Source organism: Chlorocebus sabaeus, chromosome 12 (genome assembly GCF_047675955.1).
Source record: "Chlorocebus sabaeus isolate Y175 chromosome 12, mChlSab1.0.hap1, whole genome shotgun sequence".
Classification (NCBI taxonomy): Eukaryota; Metazoa; Chordata; class Mammalia; order Primates; family Cercopithecidae; genus Chlorocebus; species Chlorocebus sabaeus.
Genome location: NC_132915.1, coordinates 2,556,982 through 2,566,599, shown reverse-complemented (window position 1 = coordinate 2,566,599; position 9,618 = coordinate 2,556,982).

Here is a 9,618-nt window from a genome sequence, read left to right as displayed (position 1 = left end):
CAAGATGTTTGAGCACAAACCATGACCTATCATTGGTTGCCCGCTAAGCTAAGCAAACAGAAGGGCAACCCCTAGAAAGCCAGGCTTAAAAATAAAAGCAAGAATGAAAATTAAAAACTGAGCCTAGGCATTAGCAGTCACACACCATAAAAAAGAAAGATGCCAGAGATTAGCCCAAGCTAGTTACTAAACAAACAAGAGCACAGTGTCAGCCAGCTGGGGTGTGGTGGCTCACACCTGTAATTCCAGCACTTTGGGAGGCTGAGCGGGGAGGATTGCTTGAGGCTAGGAGTCAGAGACCAGGCTGGGCAATGTATCGAGACCTCATCTCTACAAAAAAAATTAGTATAAAAAAATTAGCCTGCCGTGGTGGTATGCCCCTGTAGTCCTAGCTACTTGGGAGGCTGAGGTGAAAGAATCACTTGAGCCAAGTAGGTTAAGGCTGCAGTGAGCTCTGATTGTGCCACTGCACACCAGTCTGGGCAACAGAGTGAGACCCTGTCTCTAAAAATAAATATTATTTATTTGTCACCCAGGCTGGAGCATAGTGGCATGGTATCGGCTCACTGCAACTTCTGCCTCCTGAGTTTAAGTGATTCTCCTGCCTCAGCCTCCCGAGGCAGGAGATTACAGGCTTGGATTACAGGTACTGGCCACCACGCCCAGCTAATTTTTGTATTTTTAGTAGAGACAGGGTTTCACCATATTGACCAGGCTGGTCTTGAACTCCCCACCTCAAGTGATCCGCCTCCCCTTGGCCTCTCAAAGTGCTGGGATTACAGGTGTGAGCCACCGCACCTGGTCTAAAAATAAATAAATTTTAACTAAAGAACACAATTTCATAACTCCCCATGTTAATGTTGGGGACAGAGACTCTGCATCCCCAGGACCCAGCACAGTGCTCAGCACAGTGCAGGTCTACAGAGAAAACGTTTGTTTAATAAAAATGAAATCCTAAATACTTCATCCCCGAAGTCCACTCCACCAGGCAGCAGTTCCAGTTAAGACTGGACCACCTCCCCTCTTCTCCAAGACCAGACCTGAGATCGCCTTTTCTTCAGCACCTCTCCCTCCCACAAACACTCTTCTTTCAAATCCAGATAATTTATGGTTTTCATTTCCCTGCTTCTATTCAATTTTCCCTTAGAGTATGTCACCTCTGATTAATAATCCCTATTTGTCATCATTATTACCCATCTTACAAGATCCATTTCTCAACCATCACTTCTCATCCTCTTCATCTTGTCCTGCTTGAGAACACTTTCCTGATTTAAAAGCCATTTATTTACAAGATTTCATTTACAATTTTCTTCAGGTAGGTCAATGGATATGCACACTCTGAGGATCTACATGTTCAGGAGTGTACATCTTTTGCCTTGACAGGCATAGGATTTCTGGATCCTGGTTCATTTCCCTCAGTGAGCTAAAAAGTCTAGCCTGATTTCTTTTCTAAGTAACCTGTTCTTTCTCTTCAGAATCTTAGCCATTTTTTTCCTTCGTCCTTATGATTCAGAAATTTCACCAGGATATTTCCAGGGGAGTTTCTTCGGTTTTGTTTTTCATTAATTCTGCCCTGGGGATCAGTGGTTTTATTCAATCTAAATCAAAATTTTCTTAGGTTAGAAGAAGTTGCTCCTGGCCGGGCATGGTGGCTCACGCCTGTAATCCCAGCATTTTGGGAGGCCAAGGCGAGCGGATCACGAGATCAGGAGATTGAGACCATCCTGGCCAACACGGTGAAACCCCGTCTCTACTGAAAATACAAAAAAATTAGCCGGGCGTGGTGGCGGCGCCCGTGGTCCCAGCTACTCGGGAGGCTGAGGCAGGAGAATGGCGGGAACCCGGGGGGCGGAGCTTGCAGTGAGCTGAGATCTGGCCACTGCACTTCCACCTGGGCGACAGAGCGAGACTCCGTCTCAAGAAAAATAAAGAAAAAAGAAAAAGAAAATGTTGCTCCTAATATATGCTGAACAATCACTTTTCTTCCATCTGTTCCTTCTTCACCATTTTTTTTTTTTTTTTTTTGAGACGGAGTTTTGCTCTGTCGCCCAGGCTGGAGTGCGGTGGCCGGATCTCGGCTCACTGCAGGCTCCGCCTCCTGGGTTCCGGCCATTCTCCTGCCTCAGCCTCCCGAGTAGCTGGGACCACAGGCGCCGCCACCTCGCCCAGCTAATTTTTTGTATTTTTTAGTAGAGACGGGGTTTCACTGGGTTAGCCAGGATGGTCTCGATTTCCTGACCTCATGATCCGCCCGTCTCGGCCTCCCAAAGTGCTGGGATTACAGGCTTGAGCCACCGCGCCCGGCTTCTTTACCTTCTGACTCTCCCACTATTCACATGGTATCACAGGATCTAAATTTTCGCTCACGCTTTCCTTCCTATCATGACTCGGTTTCATCCTCCAGAACAGCTCTTTGGACCTCCTCAGTTACCACGCTCCTTTTTTCGATTGTATACTAATTTCTTTACGATTCCAGAAATCATGCTTTGTAAATGCCAGATTTTTTCTGCAGTTTGGTCTCCTCGAGCGCTCTTGTTACTCTTTTGCACAGAGTCTCCTCAGACTCTGGTAGCTGGCCACGTGTCCCGTGGACAGGCGGCTTCGTTATGTCTGTGTCAGAATTGACTAGCAGTAGCCGTAGTTAGTAAGGAATGGTTGGGATTTGCATTTAAAAGGAATTTTCACAACAAGCACGCAGCTCTTACCTAGCTTGGAAGCTGGGGGCGATAGCAGCAGCGGGCTGAAGTTGGGACAACCTTTGGCAGGGTCGCTGAATGGGCTTGCTCGGCTTGATCTTCCTCCCACAAGCTGCTGAGTCCATTTGAATAGGCTGTTACTTCATTTGGTGGACGTTAGTTCTCCACCTCTACAAACACCAGGCTATTTGTGCCCCAGAATGTAGCAGACCAACACTGCCTTCTAGTGGCTTCATGGCCCCGGGAACCACGCATTCGTCCAACCCTGACAACCTTCCTTACCCAGTGTCACTGACATCCAGCCAGTCCTTGGGCTGATGGGGTCCAGACATCCGGGAATATCTCATTTGCCCCTATTTTTTCTTACATGCCTTCAGGGATATGAAATATAACTGAAAATTGTACACTATCATCTCTCTAAAAATCTTTTATTAACTCATATGTTCACAGCCTAATGTGGTAGCATTTTCATTCATTTCTTTCTAAGGTCAAAGCTATGAACTTTTTTCCCTCTTTCTCTTTATTGTTTTTCCAATCACAAAAGCAATATATGCGTAACAAAAGAAAAAGCAATACACTTTTTTACAAAGAAAAGATTAAAATTCTCCTATTTGCCCATACCTATGAGATAATCATCATTAACAAACTTGGAATAGAAACATTAACTTTCAATTTTTATACACATATACACATTTCATATATACATAAATAACATATATATATCATTCATATTGATGTGCATATAAATATGTTCATTTCACCAAGGCAAGTTCATACAGCTCATATACACATGAATATTCCACGACTTGTTTTCTTTTATTTTTAGTTGAGAAGTAATAATTGTACATATTTATGGGATGTAGAGTGATATTACACATGTATATAATGTGTAATGATCAAATCAGGGCAATTAGCATATCTATCACCTTCAATATTTATCACTTCTTTATGTTGTGAACATTCAAAATCCCCCCCAAAATAAGATATTTTATTTGGTAATCTCTAAGCCTCTTCCGGTCCTAATGTAATAATTCTATCATGTTGTTGCCCTAAAGTCTGTGTAAGGGTGATGGAATAAGTAAGGTAATAGGAATAATAAGCCGAATGGTTCTTACTCACAGAAGGGGCTGATCCTGTGTCTTTCCAGCCCTAGAGCTGGGCCAAACCACTGGGAGCGTCTCAGCGCCAAATAGAACCCTCAAATTAATACTATGAAATCTGTTTTCTATCACCCTCTTCCTAGGTCTCATCTGTTAGGGAAAGGAGAAAGTCACTGCCAGTGAGACTCAGAGGCAGCTGGGAGTTGTGGAGCTACAAGCATTAGGCTTTGAAATGTTTTATGGCCTTCAACATACCCCTTAGCGGCCAGGCGCGGTGGCTCAAGCCTGTAATCCCAGCACTTTGGCAGGCGGATCACGAGGTCAGGAGATGGAGACCATCCTGGCTAACGCGGTGAAACCTCCTCTGTACTGAAAATACAGAAAAATTAGCCGGGCCTGGTGGCGGGTGCCTGCAGTCCCAGCTACTCGGGAGGCTGAGGCAGGAGAATGTCATGAACCTGAGAGATGGAGGTTGCAGCGAGCCGAGATCGCGCCACTGCACTCCAGCCTGGGCAAGAGAGCGAGACTCCGTCTCAAAAAATAAAAATAAATAAAAAATAAATACCCCTTAGCTACAGGCCCACTTGACATGTCTGATCCTTCTATATCAACACATTGTAAGTCTGCATAATTCCTTTCACCAGTGTCCTCTCGTTAGACATTGATTGGTTTCCAATTCTTTGCTATGATGAACAATGCTGTTCTGACCACACTTAGACCTATATCCATATCCACTTATTGATCAGTTCTGTAGGATTAATTGCTGGAGATAACACTCCAATGTTAACTTGCTATGTAAAATAATTAAAATAAATAATTTTTATAATTAATAATTAAATAATTATAATTAAATAAATATTAAATTAAAATTAAATAAATTAAAATATAAAATTAAATAAAAATAAAATAAAATATTAAAATTAATAAATTATATTAATTTATTAATATATAATAATTATATAATTATATAATATATATTATATATTAATTATATTATATATAAATTATGTAATAATTAAAATTAAATTATAAATAATTATAATTAAATAATTATTTATTTTAATTATTTTTATTTTTTAATTGCTATGTAAAATAATTAAAATAATTAATTGCTGGAGATGTGACTCCAGTGTTAACTTGCTATGTAAAATAATTAAAATAAATAATTTTAATTATTATGTAAAAAAATTTAATTACTATGTAAAATAATTAAAATAATCAATTGCCGGAGATAAGACTCCAGTGTTAACTTGCTATGTAAAATATTGGTACATATTGCAAGTTACCCTCTGAAAAATAGTTTCTTTAATTACAAAAGAGTGAAAGAATAACGGGCTATGGCCTTTCTGGAGGGCCGTCTGATGTCATTGCCCAGAATGTGAGGGGCCACGCGCATTGAGGCAGCAATTCCACTTTGGGGAGTTGGTCCTACAGAAATAATTGCACCAGAAACTGTTTAGTGAGGAACTACTGACACTAAGCTTCGGGGCCACTCACTTGTATGAACCTGTTAAAAGAGAAAACTTTAGACAAATTAAATTTAATATAGTTTAATTTGAGCAAAGACTGATTCACAGATCGCGCAGCTCCCCCACCACTCCCTACATGCCCCTCTGAACCAGAATAGGTTGAGAGCAGCTGTGGTGCTGTGTGTGGTCAAAGAGGATTTATGGACAGAAACAGGAAGTGAAGTACAGAAACAGCTGGATGGGTTACAGCTTGGTGTTTGCCTTATTTGAACATGGTTTGAACAGTTGGCCGCCTGTGATTTGCCGAAACACAGCGATTAGTACAAGAGTAGTTCACAGTCTGTTCACACATCCAGTTAGTAAACAGTTCACTGTATATGAAGAAATATTTAGGTCCAATCTGAAATAAGTAAGGAGACAGCTTAAGGCTAAACTTATTTTAACAGATCACAGTCACTTTATATTTTTAATTACCAAAAGAATGATGCTCCCATATATGCCACAACATGAATGAACCTTGAAAATATTCTGCTAAGCAAAATAAGCCAGAAACTAAAGGTCACATATTTTATGATTCCATGTATATGAAATATCCAGAACAGGTAAATCCATAGACAGAAGGCAGATTAGTAATTGCTGGGGACTGGGGGGAGAAGGGAATGGGGGCTGACTGTTTAATGGGTGCAGGGCTTCCTTTGGGGATGATGGAATTGTTGGGGAATCATATAGTGATGACAGTTACACAACATTGTGAATATACCAAACACCACTGAATTGTACACGTTAAAATGGATAAAGTGGTGAATTTTATGTTATGTGTATCTTGTAACAGTAAAATTAATTGGTTAATTAATTTTTTTTTTTGAGATGGAGTCTCATTCTGTCTCCAAGCTGGAATGCAATGGCTCGATCTCTGCTCACTGCAACCTCCGTCTCCTGGGTTCAAGCGATTCTCCTGCCTCAGCCTCCTGAGTAGCTGGGACTACAGGCATGTGCCACCACATCCAGCTAATTTTTATATTTTTTGTAAAGACAGGGTTTCACCATGTTGGGCAGGATGGTCTTGATCTCTTGACCTTGTGATCCACCCACCTCGGCCTCCCAAAGTGCTGGGATTACAGGCGTGAGCCACCGCACCTGGGCAATTGATTCATATTTCAAAAAGGGCAGTGGGCCAGATTTGGCCTGAGGGCCATAGTTGCTGCTCCCAGGTCTGCAGCCACACTGCTGATCTGTGTGACAGCAGGTTCCTTAGCCTTGCTGTGCCTCAGAAGGTTGTGTGAGGATGAGAAGAGTTAATACTTACAAAGGGCTTAAAGTAGTGTTTGGAACATAGGACATATGCAAGAGTAGCTTGGTGTTATCATTACTGTTGTTGTTAATAGTACACCTCTTAGAGTCATGGAGCCCTTTGAGGATTTAAGGAAAATTATGAACCTTCTAAGAAAAACCAATGCACCTGTGCACACGTGAGAACGTTCCACAAGGTTACAAGCCCAGGCAGAGCCAAGGGCCTAACTAGAACCCCTAGACATCTGTGTCACCCAGCTGACACCATCAGCAGGGTTTAGTGACTGAGAGAGAAAAGAGGCCCCAGGTGTCTCCACCTGGGAAGGCACAGCCATCAGGAGGAGGCCAGAGGAAACAGAAATGAAGGTTGGGAGGGTGCCTGAGAAGAGGACAGGAGGGTCTCAGAGTCAGAGTCAGACTCTGCCCAGGTGGCGGTTTATCTAGACACAGCTATGGCCAGCTTCCCCTGACCATTCACAGTGGCCGGTTGCATCCAGGACACAGCCGATTGGGGGGCAGGGCTGGCACACTTTGCCTTAGACAGAGCTAGCATGACAGTGAGGTGCCAGCCAGGAGGGCCTAACCAGCTGTTATCCAGACCGAATCAACTCTAATGTCTTATTTTCCATATTCTGTATACACTGGCATTTGGAGCCCTGATCCTGGAGAACCTGCCCCTCCAGGGCAAGCTAATTCCTGGAGATAGCACATGACTCACTGCAGGCACTCCTATGATATGCAAATCAACCAGCCCAGAGCCCGTACCCCACTAACTCCTTCCCCAGACTCTCCACACCAAGCCAGTATTTCCCTTAAACCACCCAGGACCAGGAACCAGGCAAAAGAGATCACCCAGTGGCCCAGAGCACACCAAAGTTATTCAAATTTGTCAATCCTAGGGTCGCCATACCCATCCCTTCCTGCAAAAACCCCAAAAAAGGCTCTGGGCCACACCCTCCCCTCTCGCCTCTCTCTGCTTCCTGACTAACCCTGGTGCTTGCCGCATGGCCCTGCATGACACAAAGGCCGTACCTCTTCTTCCTAGGGATGTGTAAATATGAACTTCTTCCCTCATGATAGTCATTTCCACACCTACATGTCTTACTACACTTGATTAAAACAAATCCCAGGTACAGATTTTAATACACATACCCCACAGCTATACTGGAACTGGTCATCACACACACAAAGGAACTGGACCTCAGACTAGCTCCATGATGATGGGAATAAAGGGCTGGATCCCTTTATTATGCTATCCACATATCACACGTGTCCAGGCCACTGGTATTATATCTTGCAATGCAAGATGTGAAAACAGGAAGTTTGGAATGAAACATCCAGCAAGAGACCTCCAACTCTCTACTTACTGGTTCCTGTTTCCTCCCTCCCTGCACAGGCCTGCAGCTGTATCATTATCACCCCCTTCTCACCCTCCCAGACTCTCTGCTCCCAGAAGGAATCTTCCTGGGGCTCATCTGTGAATGTAGATTGGAGCTGGAAATTCCCAGGGCTATGTACTCAGGAGAAGGGTTAGGTTTCTAGTATACAGTGGTGCCTATCACCGGGGAGGCTTTCCTTGGCCTGTTTGGCAGATAACATTTTTAAGTAAATATAGACCTGATTGTCTTCTACAGGATATTTTGTCTGTCCGTGCTGTTTCTTTTTTCCTCTCCTTTGCATATAATCTCTTGGGTCCCAGAGCCCAGTTGGTGTGTACACCACCACTAAGTGTGAAGATGTTCAGTAATCCCTGGGGCTCCCCTTCTTTTGTGGGGCCAACCTCAGGAAAGAAAAAAAATAAAATTCAAAAAGTGAAGTGGCATAAATTCCCTGTTTCAAAATAAGGAGAAAGAAGAAAGGCTCGGGGTAGTAATAACTGTGTTGACGATAATGGTAGTAATAGGTTCCATTGAGTAAGTGTGCTTTTGTCCTAAAAGCTATGCGGGGGACATCCCTGCTTAAATTCTTGAAACCAGCTCCCCCGTGGGATCTGAGAGGCTTCTCTTACCTGGGTTCCCCGCTCTGCTCCTGCACCCATTGGGAGCCTGGGCCACGGGCAGCTCTTGCAGCCTCTGCTCCTCCTTCCAGAAGTAGGGTCCTGCAGGGGCTCCGACCCGAGCACATGTTCTATTGTCTCTTCTTTCAGGTAAACTCCTTTTATTGGTCGGGGAATGAATAGTGGAGGTGCTTGGGGCTTGGGCAGAGACGTGTGCTGAACATCTCACTTTAGGAAGAGCTTGAGTCGGACAGCCTGGGTTCAAATCCTAATTCTGCCACTTCCTAGCTATGTGGTCTCTGTCTTCCCAATCAAATCAAAGATAAAGTCAAGATCAAAATGTGGACAACCCTATACTTATAGATTAAAAACTTAGTTGAACTAGGAAGAGCATAAATGCTCATTCTTTAAAGTGGAATAAATGGTTGATTGCGTAAGATTCTGTATTAGTAGATTAAGTGTTTACAGAATTGCTATAAGCCAAGTGGAGTAACACCACAGAAGAAATAGTTTGATAACCTTTCTCTTGGAGTCCTGCTAATGGCTTCAATAAACAATGAGACATCACTTGTAGCAAAAATAACTTTCACAGGAGAGAAAGAAAAGGAGGAAAGAGGGAGGAAGGGAGGGAGATAAATAAGGAGGAAGGAAGGAAGGAACGAAGGAAGGAAGGAAGGAAGGAAGGAAGGAAGGAAGGAAGGAAGGAAAACTAACATCTAGTGGTCTGTTAGGTGCTAATTATTCAAGTTTAAGTATATTTTCTTCAGTGGAAATATACAAATATGTATATAACTTCACTTTTGTGATTTCAATATACTCCTTAGAAATGTTTTTATTGAGTTTTCTCTCTTTAAATTGTTGCTTTTATATAGGTGGGACCCTGCATGATAGTTTCAGAGTTAACTCCTCTCTTTCCTTACCCAAAAAAATTTCATCTATAAAATTTGGTTCTGCTATTAAATAAAGCATCCAGCTTAATGTAAATGGGCCTATTAAAATACTTTTACAGACTCAACATTAAATATCACTTCAGCAGGATAAAATCTGAGTATCAATATTAGATGAGG